The following is a 16,155-nucleotide window of genomic DNA, read 5'->3' as shown; positions in this document are numbered from 1 at the left end:
ACAAAACAAACAAAAAAGCAGAGGAAATAGAAGCAAATACTGTTGAATGATGATGCACAGAGGGGATTGTAATCATTGCAATGAAATGATGTTGTAAAGCCAATGTTCTCCCATGTAAATTATCATCCAATTCACAGTAAAAACTTAAAAAAAAAAAAAGAGTGAGTGTACTAGTGAACAAGGAGGCAGCGGCACGGTGTTTTATGACCCAGTCTTGGAAGTCACATATCATCACTTCCACAGTACTCTGTTGGTTGAAGTAGTTACAACCTTGTCCAATTTCAAGAAGAGGGGACATAAACCTTACCTCTGGGAGAGAGGAATGCCTTAGATTCTTCAAATGTCTTCAAATCACCATAGGGGTGAAGGGCAGGCTATGTAGCATGGTCTGTGTGGCCCTTCATTGTCTGGCACCTGCTGACCTCCATAGTGTTCACCAGTTCTGGAACCCCTTGCATTTTATCAGTGCTCCAGCTATTCCTGGCAATGCATAACTAATTGAATAGTCTGAGTTCTTTCTCACTTCTGGATTTCCTTTGTTTAACAAGAATAACTTCTTAGTCCTTCTTAATTGGACAAACAACTATTTTCCTTTAGTTTTCAGCATAAGTGCTACTTCCTGCAGGAAGCCTTCCATGAAGCTGTTAGTCTAGGTTAGATGGTTTCCCCTGTGGGACAAGTATTATAAATGCTTGTTTAGCAGCTAGTGTCTCTCACTGAAACTGAAAGTTGTTGGAGAACAAGAAATTTCTTGTTAATCTTTTTCTCCTCAGGATCTAACACAAGGTCTGGCACATATTAAATTATTCAATAGTTGTTTATTGAATCTTTTATCCTTTCTGAGTCTCAGTTTCCTTGGGTATAAATTGAGCAGGTTGGCTAGCATCAGGAATGGAAAATAGGTTGTATCTTATGTGCCACTGCTCATTCAATCTCTTCCTCAGCATGGGATTTAAAAGGATTCTGATGCTACAAATAAACTCAGCCAGAAAAAAAGAGTGTGATCTATTAGTTATGTCTACCATGGGTACAGGAGTCCTGGTGTGGCGCTGTGGGCTAATGCGTCAGACTGCAAAGTCGTGTAAACTGCAAGGTTGGTGGTTCAAGCTCACCAGCTGCTCCTTAGAAACCGTATGTGGGGTCATTGTGGGTCAGAATTGACTTGAGGGCATTTAACAACAGCAATCATGGGTACATCAGGTAGCATGTATGCTGTGCATTTGGCATACCCATATTAGATCATCTCCAGGGACTCTCAAGTTTTAATTGTGGACTATCCATCCATAATACTGCATGCATAACATCTACCTAGAATTCTAGACTGTAAGAGCTGAACATATCCCAAGGGATCACTCAGTTCAATCCTTTCATTGCATAGATGAAGAAACTAAGACTCAGAGGGAAAGTAAACCACTTGAAGTCAGAACCTGAGTCCAGGATTGTTGTTGTTAAGTATAAGTATCATTGAGTTGGTTCCAACTCATAGTGACCCTGTATAGGATATCCGAGGAACAGCTGGTGAGCTTGAACCTCTGACCTTGAGGTTCAAACTGACTTTTCAGTCCAGCTCATTAATCCACAGCACCATAGCAGGACTCCAAACCCAGGATTAGCTCTCATATAATAAATTAATTTGTACTTATGTAAAAGGAGATCTGGTAGCATAGTGGTCATGAATCGGGTTGCGAACCTTAAGATCAGCAGCTCAAAACTACCAGCCACTCTGTGGGATAAAGATGAGGCTTTCTGCTCCCATAAAGATTTACAGCCTTGGAAACCCTGTACAGGGTCACTATGGGTCAGAACCAACTCAAAGGCACTTAACAACAGCAACAAGAAGATTAGAAATGTTGTTGTTGTTATTAAATGCCATCGAGTTGGTTCTGACTCATAGCAACCCTGTATAGGATTTTGAAGTGACTGGTGGGTTTGGACTGCCAACCCTGAGGTTAGCAGTCCAGTGCTTATCCTACAATGCCAGATCATGAATGGAAGACCTGGTGTGGTGTTGTAGGAGAAGCACTGGACCACAAGTTCGGTTTGAACGGTAAGATTGATGGTTCAAACTATCTGTTCCACGGAAATGATCCTCGTAGGAATCCTCATAGGGTTGCTATGAGTTGGAAATGGTTCGACAGCAGTTAACAACAACATGTAAGATAGAGGAGTCCTGGTGTGACACTGTAGAATAACCATTTGACTGCTAACTGCAAGGTCAGTGTTTCAAATCCACAAGTTGCTCCTCAGAAATCCTATATACGTTTTCTATGAGTCAGAACCAACACGGTGACTCTTAACATTAGCAACAACATATAAAATAGAAGGAGTACTGGTGGCACAATGATTTAAGTGTTTGGCTATTAACCAAAAGATCAGTGGTTCAAACTCACCAGCAGCTCTATGAGAGAAAAGACCTGGTGATCTGTTTCCATCAAGTTTGTAACCTAGGAAACCTTATTTGGCAGTTCTAATCTCGTGTACAGGGTCACTATGAGCTGGAATGGACTCAATAGCACACAGCAACAACACAACAACATGTAAGATAGCAGAATCTCTGAGTGCCACAAAGGGTGAAATGATCAACTACTAGCTGAAAAGTTGGTAGTCTAGCCCATTCAGCAACACCTGGGAGATAGGGCTGGTTTTTAGGCTAGCGGTTTTTATCCAGAACAGCTTTACTGTGCACACTTGGGATTGCTATGAGTCAGAATGAACTCAACAGCAACTAACAACAACTTAAGAAAATAGATGCAAACCCCAGCTCATTGATAATTTCCTCCCTTGCCTACACTACAGTTTCAGATTGCTAGCTTTCAGTCTAACTAGTGAATTTCCAGTGGGGGAGCGAGAGAAGTCTGAACCAGGGAAGTCTGGTGGTAGTTAGAAGTCAAGTCTCCCTGAAGACTGCAATCTTTACTTTGTTTTTTTTTGGCCTCACTGTGGCTCTTACTGGTAAAGGATAGATAGAGGAAGGTGAGGAATTAGAGTCTCCATCCTTGGCCAGTCTTATGACTTGGGATGTAGAGGCTCTTCTGAGGACAGTAATCATGATGACTGTAGAATACTCAAGAGCATGGGTCTTGGCAATAGAACAATCTGAGTTCAAATTCTGGGCTTAGCTACTTATTAGCTGTGTATTCTTGGGGAAATTACTTAGGTCCTCAAAACTTGAATTTCTGTTTCTGTAAAATGTGTATTGGTGAGTTATACATGGAGAAAATTTTTAAATTGTTTCTGGAACATAGCTAGGGCTCAAATGGTAGCTATTATTATTCTTAGTATTATGACCCTCTTACTCAAGGTTCTTACCTGGCTTGCTCCCCTGAGCTAGCATAGAAGTCTGGGAATCATGGGTTGCAAGGTAGGAGGCAAAGCTATCTGAACTCTCAAGGGTGATTTGGTACTTTGTTAAGGAACATTTGAAGAGTTCCATTTTCCCCAACCAGCAGACTTTAAAACTAAACCAAGTGACAAATTGTGTTTTGCTCTCGGGAAATGTCTCTAGACCACTATCTGAGTCGTCACGTTTTCAATCAGGATTTCTATAAGGGAGAAAGGGCAGCTCATCTAATAGACCAGATGCTTTATCAGATCTAAATAGTTTTGTCTTTGGGGAAGAAAAGGGAGAAATGGTGAAAGTCAATATTAAACAATTGACTTCAGACAAGTTATACGTGTGTATATATATATACTGGTGGGAAAATGGAATTAAAAGATAATGAAACTTTTCCATGAAACCCCCTCTTACTTGTGTATATATGTAAGAGGGGGCTTCATGGGAAAGTTTCATTATCTTTTCATTCCATTTTAATTCTATATGTATATATATACATATCTACACATATATACATGTGTATATATGTAAGAGGGGGCTTCATGGAAAAGTTTCATTATCTTTTAATTCCATTTTCCCACCAATATTTTGAGGTTCGTGTGTGTGTTAGGGGTCAGGATAAGAATTCTCTCACTTATATCCCTTCTAAGGATCTCTGGTAGCACAGTGGTTGTGAATTGGGCTGCGAACCTTAAGGTCAGCAGTTCGAAACTGCCAGCTGTTCTGCGGGAGAAAGATGAGGCTTTCTGCTCCTGTAAAGATTTATAGCCTCGGAAACCCTGTATAGGGTCACTATGAGTCGGAACCAACTCCATGGCACATAACAACAACAACAAATATCCTTTCTAAACAAGTATGGTTGGAAGGTTTTCCTGACGAGTTGACTAGTAATGAATTAAGATAAGTTGATTGGAAAGTTTAAAAAATAATTTGGGAGAAATCAATAGAGGGTGATTATTACAGAGGGCAGGTCTTGCAGTGAGGACTTGGGGAAGCAGCAGGGAATGGTTAGGTATTAATCTAATTTCTGGAGGGCTAATGCACAAAACTCTCCAGTAAACAATGACAAATGCACTTCTAATCATCCCCATTTTAAATTTAGTATTAAGAAGAGGGGCTCTCCTCTCTCTTCAATTTTGTAGGGAATGTGATTAACATGGATATGAAAAAAGCTAAAGGAAACAGAATTTGATTTGAACTTCATAGTCTATTTCAGAGTGAAAATTAAGATGTTTTATTTGTTGAGTTTTAGTGGCTAAGTTTCCAGGGACTCTAAATTGTGATTGAACCAATTCCATCTTGCACCTTTCTCCCTCCCTTTCCTGGAGATGTAAGAGTACTGAGAATGAAGCAAAAGGAAAAAAGAGATAAAGCAGCAAAATGTGAGGGGGATGCTATCCTGGGGGTGGGAGAAAAGCTGCTTTGGCAGCAGCAGTGTGAAGAATTCGTGCTGTTGTAGACAGATCTTGCAAGCAGCAAACCACCTTGTCAGCTCTGAATGGGGTTCTAGGAATTTGGAACAAAAGAGTTGGACCGAAGCAAGAAGGATCTCTACAAAAATGACAAATGTGATGGTCAGCTGGGCAGTTGGTTTTAGTGTTGCCCTGCCTTAGCCTGCAATTGACAGTTGTTCAGGTTGAGTCACCTCTATGTCTCTTCCTCTGGTTGCTCTCTTTCACTTTTCAAATCAAAAGTTTAATTCTAAGATTCTGAGAAATTAAAAAAAGCCATTTGTTTGTGTCTGCACTTGAAAAGGTCTCTTCTCTTTTAAGTTTCTCTTTCAGTTTTAATAATTTTGTAGGGTAAGTGATGAGTTGCTAACCGAAAGGTCAACAGTTCAAAACCACCAGCCACTCTGTGGGAGAAAGATGATGCTCTCTGCTCCCATAAAGATCTACAGTCTCAGAAACTCTGTATAGGATTGCTATGAATTAGAACTGACTTGATGGTAGTGCATTTGTTTGTTTGTTTGTTTGAGTGAAGATAAAAGAAAAAAAAAAGGGAGAGGAAATTGTGGACTGGGATTTCCTTTAGCTTTGACAATGAAGGCACCTGTAGCTTTCCTGTCTTACATCTGAAAAACAAGCTGTGTTTTGTAGCTCTTACCCAATAGTGTTTCAGATTATTTTAAATATATGAGATGCTTATTGTGAAGTATGTTTACAATTGTATCCCCTTTCTTTAGTGAAGGGCCTTCTTTGAACATATTCTACCTTTGGTAAGTAATTAAAGGAACACATACCCTTGGTCTGGCTAAACATTAGAAAACAGTGTAATTAAAGGGATGAGTCTAATTGGGAAATTGACCCAGAGCCCAATTTAGCAGCATCATCCAGGCCAGACAGGGTCAGGCTGACATCAACGGGAATCTGGCTGCCTCAGGAGTTGGGGACAGAACTTGCTTGATTAAGATGTTTCCTGGAAAATGGAATTAAGTCTAATGATTTTCAATGGAAGGGACTGCTAATTGGGGAGGCAATTTTGCTTAATTGGGACACCTGCAGGTAATTAAAGGCTCTCTCCCTATGGCCTTGCTGTCACTTAACAGCGGGAGAGTTAAAACAAATGTGGGGAACGTGGTCATCCTCAGCCCCTTTGGTTGAGTCTGTCCTTCGGCCGTCTGTCCAAGACCACTCAATTAGGTTGTCTACTTCATGTCTAACAGAGCTTAGAATGAGACCTTCTACAGACTTTCAGAAGCTTGGGTGAGTTTATGTCTCTGGAGCTAAGCTACTGTTAGGGCATCTAAAGAGATCCCCAGAAGGGAGAGAAAAAGGCAATAGGGTTACATGGTACTATTTTAGAAATGCCTGTGGTTTGGCCTTGTCACCTAGACCCCAAAGATCTCTGTATCACATGACTATGACTGAACAGGTCTTAAGGTTGAAGAAATTACATTTTGCAGAGATTGTTGTTGTTAAGTGACTTCCAGTCAGTTCTGGCTCATAGAGATGCTGTATAGGGTTTCTGAGGAACAGCTGGTGAATTTGAACTGCAGATCTTTCCGTTCAAACCGACCTTGCGGTCCAGTTCATTATTCCACAGTGCCACACCAGAGATAGGCAGACCCAATTCTATGTGGGAAGGGAGCTCTGGTGGAAAATACTCTGGATTAGGAATCGAATAAACTGAATTCTAGTTAACAAGTTTACAGCCAACTGATATTGTAACTCTTCTTTGGGATTTAGTTTTCTCAACTGTATAATAGGTATGATTATGCCTATTTTAAGGACTTTGTAAAGGTCCTTTTATTTCTTTATTTTCTTTGTTTTTGTTCTTAAGTGACTTTGAGTTGGTTCTGACCCATAGCGACCCTATATAGGGCTTCCGAGGAGTGGCTGGTGAGCTTGAAACTCTGACTTTGCAGTTCAAATGGACCTTGCAGTCCAGTGTATTAACCCACAGTGCCATAACAGAACTCTTTTTATTTTATTTTATTAAGGGACTGGAAGATTATAACATTCAACTCTATGTTGTAAAGACCTTAGTCTATTGGGACTGATAGTTCTGTAAGTCAACACTTGCTATTTGGTGTTACACATCCTTCTGGATGTTGGAGGAAGAGAAGGTCAAGGAAAGCTTTACAGGACAGTAACATTGAAGCGAGTGTTGAAAGATAATAGGCATTTGATGGATGGATAAGGCAGAGGGAGAAAGCATTCTGGGCAGAAAGAAGACCATGTTTGCAGGCACAGGCCTGCAAACACTGTGACACATCTAGGAGTTGTCATTACTGTGTATGTTTTTGAGTAGGAATGATATTCATTGAGGGGAAAAAGAAAAATGAGGCTGTAGAGGTCACAGGAAAATGAGGCTGTAAAGGTCACATGTAGAGGATCAGGAAAGGGCTTGAAGGTGCTTAGTCAAACTTTGTTTTAATAGGTGGTAGGTGGTTGTAGACAAGTTTTCAGCTTGGGACAGACAAAGCCACAGTTGAATTTGAGAAAAGTAACTGAGTTGGAAATGTGGTTCCAATCTTTGAGCTAGATTGAAGGGCAAGACTAGAGGCAGGGGGACAACTCTCATAGTCCAGAAGACAGATGGTGAATGCTTAAATTCAGGCAAAGGAAGTGGGAACTGAGAATAGGGGATTTGTTTCATGGATTGCTTTACTTGCTGGTATTGTTTTTAAGTTTGTGAGAACTCTGGAATCAGAAACCTCCTTAAAGCCCCCACTTCCCTTTCAGCCAAAGGCCCCTTTGTTCACACTTAGTTACCTGCCTTAACCCCTGCTCTGCAGAGAGAAGCTCTCTGGGACCTAACTTTCCAAAGGAAAGTTTGGCAGTGGCCTGGAGATCCCCACCCAGATGACTGAAATGAGATGGGACAAGAATTTGGGGCTTCTGGTCTACCCAGAAGGCTTAGAAACCAGAGATCTGGCAATAGGCAGGAAAACAGCCCTATGCTTTGAGTTTCAATGGCTTTGAAAAAATATACAGTTGAAAAGCTGTTGAGATGGAGAAGTACGAAAGTGAGCTGGGGCCCTCAGTAAATTTCAGCTTTCACTGTGACCACCATCTCATGTTCTCTCCTTTTAAACCTGGCAGTTTGGGTAATAGATACAGTATTCATACCATGATGGATAAGATAGGGTCCCATTTCCAATATTTTTGAAAACCTGTTCCCAAGGGTTGGGTCACCTTAAAGGCTTGGCACCAGTTGGGAGTGCCAATGCAGACCCTAGTGACAAGTTATAACTTCTGTGCTCCCTCAAAAAGTGTTTTCGGTGCTAAGTGTTTTTGAAGTCTTCAGCTATGATTCTCTGTAAAGCGCTTCTGCAAATAGTCCATGTTCAGGGTATGAATGAATGGGGATGATGGAAGCTAGATGGGGGTTTTCTTACTTTTCCATCTGAAACTTTAACTGATCAGTCCCTTCTCTTCTTAACTTTTACAGTACTGACTACCTATACCACCCCTTAGCAGAGAATGGCTTAGACCAGCATTAAAATAAGAGTGTGTCTATGTGAAAAATATTGCTGGGTATATTTTGCAGAATTCTCTTTCCAGAGGTCAACATCAGTTCCTTTTGGCTAACTTTATTTTCTTTTTGAAGCATATTAGAATGCTGTTGTTGTTAAGATCTGTCAAGTTGGTTCCGATTCATAGTGACCTTGTATAGGGTTTCTGAGGAGCAGCTGGTGAGTTTGAACTGCCGGCCATGTGGTTCACAGTCCAGTGTGAACACAGAACAGAGGTTTGAAAGGGCCTTTTCCTGTTTTGGAAACCATAGCTTGACCCTTCTTACCTCTCATTCTCTAGAGGGCAGGAGCCTGTGTATCTTAATAAGGCCTCCATGTCATCTGACAGCAAGCAGCACCTAGTAGTTCTTTAGGACAAGCCTCATGTGGGCCAAGTGAGACAGATTTCACCTGTGGGCATAAGAGTCTGTCTCATTACCTTGGTGTATGCTGGCTGGATGAATAAATGGACTCACTTTGTTATAGGAAAGTATTTCAAATAATGAAATAATTGCACAATAGAGACTAAATAGGTTATGCCCAAACATTTTACCAAAGCCATAGAGAGAGCTGTCTTGCATTAGTACCTTCCCATTCTGTGACACAAGACCTCTTTAAAGTGTTGAAGAACAAAGGTGTCAGTTTGAGGACTAAGGTGTACCTGACCCAAGCCATGATATTTTCAATGACCTCACACACCTGCAAAAATTGGACCGTAAATAAGGGAGACCACAGAAGAATTGATGCATTTGAGTTATGGTGTTAGAGGAGAACACTGAAAGTACCATGGACTGCCAAAAGAACAAATAGATGTGTTGGAAGAAGTATAGCCAGAGTGCTCCTTGGAAGACAGGATGGCCAGACTTCGTCTTTCATACTCTAGATATATTGTCAGGCAGGACCAGTCACTGGAGAAGGGTATCATGTTTGGTAAAGTGGAGGGTCAAAGAAAAAGGAAGACCCCTAATGAGATGGATTGGCATGGTGGCAGCATCACTGGGCTCAAATGTAAAAACAATAGTGAGGTTGGCCCAGGATTGGGCAGTGTTTCATTCTGTTGTGCATAGTGTCACTATGAGACAGTACTGACTTGATGGTGCCTAAAACAACAAATTTTGCGTAGGATAACCTCCAGCCTCCTTCCAGCTATGTGGTCTGGACTGACCCAGTCTTGGCCTAGTCTTGCTCCATTGTCCCCTTTGCTGACTGTTTCAGCTGCACTGACAACTTATCACAGTCCTCTCTCAGGGATGTGGCACAGACTGCTCTTATGCCTAGGATGCTCCTTCTCTCCACGTCCAGCTAATTCCTATTCATCCTTCAGATCACCATGGGGAATTCTTCTCTGTCCCCCACTGAAAATGTTGTTGCTAGGTGCTGTTGAGTTGGTAATGACTCCTAGTGACCCTGTATAGAACAGGATGCATCACTGCCTGGTTCTGTGCCATCCTCACAGTTGTAGTTATCTTTGAGTCCATTTTTGTTGCCACTGTATCAATCCATCTTATTGAGGGTCTTCCTGTGTTTTGCTGACCTCCCACTTTATCAAACATGATGTCTTTTTCCAAGCACTGGTCCTTCCTGACAGCATGTCCAAAGTACCAAAGACAAATATCACCATTGTGTTTCCAAGGAGTAATCTGACCTTACTTCTTCCATAATAGATTCATTTGTTCTTCTGGCAGAGCATGGTATATCCAACATTGCTTGCCAGCACCATAATTCAAATGTATCAGTTCTTCTCTGGTCTTCCTTATTCATTGTTCAGCTCTTGAAAATACCATGGTTTGGGTCAGGTACACCATAGTCTTCAAACTGATGTCTTTGCTCTTGAACACTTTAAAGAGGTCTTTTGCAGCAGATTTACTTAATGTAATATGTTCCTTGATTTCTTAACTGATTTCTTAATTGAGTGTTGAGTGTGAATCCAAGCAAAATGAAATATTTGTCTTAAATGTTTGATTCATTTATCATGATGCTATTTATTGGCCCAGTTATGAAGATTTTAATATTCTTTAAATTGAGGTGCAAATAATTTTGAGTTGCTTATGATACTGAGTTTTTCCACGTCTTTTCCCACTATTGTAGTCAATTTGATTCCTGTTTCCATCTGGTGAGATCCATGTGCATAGATGCCTTTTATGTTGTTCAAAAAAGGTATTTGCAATGAATAAGTCATTGGTCTTGCAAAATTCTATCATGCAATCTCCAGCTTCATTTCTGTGACCAAGACCATATTTTCCAGTACTGATTCTTCCTCTGTTTCCAACTTTTGCATTCTAATAATCATTTATTATCAATGAACCTTGATTAATTTCAGACTGAAAAAGTTGGCAGAACTCTTTAATTTTTTCTTCACTGACTTGGTTGGTTGGTGTGTAAATTTGAATGATAGTGGTATTAACTGGTCTTCCTCGTAGGTGAATGGCTATTATTCTATCACAGACAGCACTGTACTTCAAAATAGATCTTAAAACGTTCTTTTTGATGATGAATGTGACACCATTCCTCTTCAGTTTGTTGTTCCTGGTATAGTAAACCATGTGATTGTCCCATTAGTACTGTCCATTTCAGCTCACTAATGCCTAGCATATCAAATTCATGCATTCCATTTGATTTTTGATGACTTCCAATTTTCCTAGATTAATATTTTTATATTCCATATTCTGATTATTAATGGATGTTTGCAGCTATTTCTTCTTATTTTGAATTATGCCCTATCTGCAAATGAAGGTCCTGAAAATTTTGCTCCAATACATATTACTAAAGTCAAATTTACTTTGAGGAGGCATCTCTTCCCTCGTCATATTTGAGTGCCTTCCAACCTGTGGGGCTCATCTTCCAGCACTATGTCTGATAATGTTCTGCTGCTATTAATAAGGTTTTGAGTGACCAATCATTCAGAAGTGGTCCATCTCTTCTTCTTCCTAGTCTGTCTCTGCCTGGAAGCTCTGCTGAAACCTGCCAACCATGGATGACCCTGGTTAAAATACCAATGGTATAGCTTCCAGCATCATAGCAACACACAAGCCACCACAAGTATGACAAACTGACAGATGAGTGATGGTAATTGAAATTAAAGCCTCTTTAAACTCTGTCATCAAATCATTCATTTCTTCACATCCCTTATCAAAATTTGTCGTTCAATGTTTACTTGTAAGATTATTGGCTTAGTTGGGCTCTTCCTCTATACTTTAAACTCCTCTATAATTTTAAGTCCTGGTGTGATGCTGTAAGATAAGCATTGGACTGCAAGGTTGGTTTGAACCACAAGATCAGCAATTCAGACTCACCAGCCGCTTCTCAGAGACCCTATACATGGTCACTATGAGTAAGAACTGACTCGATGATACTTAACAACAAGAGTGACAACATACTTTACAGAAGGAACCCTGGTAATTTAGTGGGTTACAAGTTGGACTGCTAACTGCAAGGTCAATAGTTCAAATCTACCAGCTGCTCTGTGGGAAAAAGATGAGGCTTTCTGCTCTTATAAAGATTTATAGCCTCGGAAACCCTGTACAGGGCCACTATGAGTCAGGACCGACACCATGACAGACAATCACCAGCACTATACTTTAACGACAAGGCCAAGCACCTTTTCTGTCATATTCTCCATTAAATCCCCGTGCCTATCACAATGCCTGACAAATAATAGGTGCTTAATAAATACATTTTGAGGAAATGACTGTTGTTGCCTCAGCCCAGTGTGGCAGCTGAGGTGGACCAAGTTGGGAAACATTAGCTACAGTGAGGTCGTCTACATCTGGCTCATCCCAGGAATAGAACTTTCCTTCAGCTACCTTATAAGGCCCTTCAAAGTGTTGGAAAAAGGCTCTTGTCAGGGCCTTGATTCTGACTCTATGGCAGTTCTGCTTTTGCTTTTCTCATTCTCTTTGAATACTGAAAGTGTCCTTAGTATTTCATTTTATTCCTGCAGGGTAAGGTGGTCTGCTGGGCTGTCAGCCAGGGTGAGAGGGAAGAGAGAGGAACTTGTTTGGCCAAATTGGAAGCTGGCAGTGCAGTTTTCTTAGCAGGGTGTCTGTTGATGAAATACCTAGAGCCAGTTGTGAGAGGTTATTAATCTCAATTAAACCTGATTATGACATGACTGTCCAGTTCAAGCCTAACCCTCTAGATAGTCTACTCAAAAGCAGCTTCAAATCATACAGGCTTGTGCCCACATCAGGACAGAAGGGGTTTGAACTGCCAACTTTGTAGTCAACAGTCCAGTGTTTATCCTCTGACCTCGCAGGAAGAAGGGGCAGGGATCGGTGAACATTTAGTGGGTTCTCTGATTGTAGGGGCCTAACTTCTACAATATGACCGAAGCCATGGCATTTTCAATAACCGTATATGCATATAAAATTTGGACAATGAATAAGGAAGACCATAGAAGAATTGATGTATTTGAGTTATGGTGTTAGAGAAGAATATTGAAAGTAAAATGGACTGCCAAAAGAACAAACAAATTTGTGTTGGAAGAAGTGCAGCCAGAATGCTCCTTAGAAGCCAGGATGGAGAGACTTTGTCTTTCATACTTTGGACATGTTATCAGGAGGCACCAGTCTTTGAAGAAGGACATCATGCTTGGTAAGTGGGAAGGTCCGTGAAAAAGAGAAAGACCCCAAGAAGATGGATTGACACAGTGGCAGCAGCAACAGGCTCAAACTTAACAACAATTGTGAGGCTGGCTCAGGACCAGGCAGTGTTTCATTCTGTTATGCATAGGATTTCTATGAGTCAGAACAGACATGATGGCACCGAACAGTAGCAGCAACAACTAACTGCTCCTGACTTCTTGGGGGATGTGACATTCATTGGAGGGAACTATTAATTGTTATAATTAAGAGATTTGTTGTGGTTAGGTGCTGTTGATTTAGTTCTGACTCGTAATAACCCTACATATAACAGAATGAAATGCTGCCCAGTTCTGTGCCAGCCGCACAATCTTTCCTGTGTTTGAACCCATTGTTGCTGCCACATGTCAGTCTATCTTGTTGAGGGTTTTCTTTTTCTTTTTTTTTTTTGCTGACCCTCTACTAACAATAATATCCTTCTCCAGGGTTCATCTGATAACATATTCAAATTATGTGAGGTGAAGTCTCACTATTCTCCTTTGTAAGGAGTGTTTGTGTTGTACTTTTTTCAATATTTTTTGTTCTTCTGACAGTCCATGATATATTTAATATTCCTCACCAAAACCATAATTCAAAGGCATTCATTCTTCTTTGGTCTTCCTTATTCATTGTCCAGCTTTTGCACGCATATAAGGTGTTTGAAAATATCATAGTTTGGATGCACCTTAATCTTCAAAGTGGTATCTTTCGTTTTTAATACTTCAGTGAGGTCTTTTGCATCAGATTTCTCAAATGCCATGCATCATTGAATTCCTTACTGCTCTGTGTCCATGGACATTGATTGTGGATTCAAGTAAAATAAAATCCTTGAAAATTATGGAATTGTTAAACACGCCACTTTTACCACCTTCCCAATGGCGATGCATTGGGAAAGGACTTGGTACAGAGTATTAAAATAGGGAACAAACTGGCATCAGTAGCTTCCTGGCTCCTGCCAAGGGCCAGGTGGATTCTTGAACAGACGGAAATCTTGGTCTGTCCTGGTGGGTACTCATGGCTCCAGCTGTTGAAAATCACAGCTCAGTCTGTTGTTATCATAGGGAACAATTAATGTATCATTAGCATGTAGGCCAGGCAAGCTGGGCCAATTGTGAAACTGCTTGGCCTCAGAACTGCAGAAAGCTGGGAAGCCATAAGCTACTGAGTAACAGAAAAGTGTTAACAGCAAAATCCCTGCTGTTGTATATCTCATGTGTCTGAAAGTACAGGTGAAAATCAGATAGGTGGAAATAATAGTTTTACAGGTTGTAAGGGAGACTTTGTTTTCCTAGAATTAAAAATATAACAAAATCCCTGAAATCTCTCGTCTTATAAACATTATCTTAGATCATATGTAATATTCCATGTGTTATTGATTTTTTTTAAAAATGTATTTGACTTTTATTGAAGTAATATATGCTCACATGAGTTCTTCATTCCTCCTAGTATGTCTCCCTGCCCCTCCCCCCGAGTCAACTACTTTCACCACCTGTCACTTTTGTTTTTTGTGTTTGTATTTACTTGTATATTTAAGGACCCCTGATAGCATAGTGTGTTATGAGTAGGGCTACTAACGACCAGGTCAGCAGCTTGGATCTACCAGCCACTCCATGGGAGAAAGATGAGACTTTCTGCTTCCATAAAGATTTACAGTCTCATAAACCCTAGCCAGGGTAATTATGAATTGGAACTGACTCGATAGCACACAACCACCACCACTATATTTATAAATTACATACTAATACTGCCTCTTTTCCTTCTACCCATTTTGGACATTACTGAATTTTTATTTGTGTATAGGAAGATTTAAAATGCGTACATACACCCTTCCATCCATTTCCCACTCTCTACCTCACTGGAACTTCACTATTCTTCCAATATAATTATATAGCACATTTTGAATTAGAAGCAATATAAATGTAGTTTATTTTCTTGATAAACTGGATATAATACTATGATTATATCCTTTCTTTGGGGATTTTTGTTTTGATTTTCCTAAAGTCAACTTTAAAAAAAAATTATTTTTTTCCCCTTTACTTGTAGAACTTTCTTAACTTTTCATTTTTTATCAGAATTTTCTTCAAAGCACTCATACACATAAACCAAACCCGTACTCACTGCCATTGAGTCAATTCTTGCTCATAGTGACTGAATGTAGGGTTCTGAGGACTATAAATCTTTACTGGAATAGGCAATTGTACCTTTTTCCAGTGGAGTGACTAGTGAGTTTGAACCACTGACCTTGGGTTTAGCAATCCAACACCTAAGCCACAGCCCTATTGTTGTTGTTAGGTGCCATTGAGTCGGTACCGATTCATAGCGACCTTATGCACAGCAGAACGAAACACTTTTCCTTCTACCCATTTTGGCCCGATCCTGAGCCAACCTCACTACTGTTGCCACGCTTGAGTCTATTGATGCTGCTACTTGGCCAATCCATCTCGTTGGGGGCTCTTCCTCTTTTTCTCTGACCCTCCACCTTACCAAACATGACATCCTTCTCCAGCGACTGCTCCCTCCTGACAATATGTCTGAAGTATGAGAGACGAAGTTTGGTCATCCTGACCTCCAAGGAGCACTCTGGCTGCATTTCTTCCAAAACGGATGGACCAATAAACAACAGCCCTATTAATGCTCCTTTTTCATGCACATATATATCCTATAAATATATTATTTTTTCTAAACTCCTTTTTCCTGTAAACTTTTATCTTCCTGCTCTTAATTTAGACTAATTATTCTCTGGACCTGTGACACAGTTGTTACTGGGGGTTCTTGTGGCTCTTCTTCCTTAGATACGCTGCTTAAGTTTTGAGTTCTTTCAGGTCTGCAGATGTATTTATTTATTCTCACAATGAAAGTTTAGCTGGCTCTAAAACATCAGGTTAAAATCTCATTTGAAGACCTTCTATAACCCATGTCCAATGTTCTTTCTTTCTCTGGTTTCTCATTCTAAAAAATAGGAAAGCAGGAGAAAACTTACTCTCTGGTGAATTCTTTATTTTTTGTCTTCTAAACCTTCCACTGATCTTTTTTTTTTTTTTTCATTTTAAAGTTCCTTCTTGAAATCTGTTTCCTTAAAGGATAGAATAATTTTCTTGTTTCTTAGAAGTAGAATATCATATTTAAAACATTAATGTTTGACATCTACTTCTTCTTAATAGCTCAGTTTCTGCTCCTTCCTTGTTTCTGGCGGGTTTTTGGTTTGCTGGTTATTTTTGGTTCCGTCTTTCTTTTTTTTTTTT

This window comes from Chrysochloris asiatica, unplaced genomic scaffold, assembly GCF_000296735.1.
Source record: "Chrysochloris asiatica unplaced genomic scaffold, ChrAsi1.0 scaffold00087, whole genome shotgun sequence".
Taxonomy (NCBI): Eukaryota; Metazoa; Chordata; class Mammalia; order Afrosoricida; family Chrysochloridae; genus Chrysochloris; species Chrysochloris asiatica.
The sequence above is the reverse complement of the archived record's forward strand: the minus strand, read 5'-3'. Positions refer to the sequence as shown.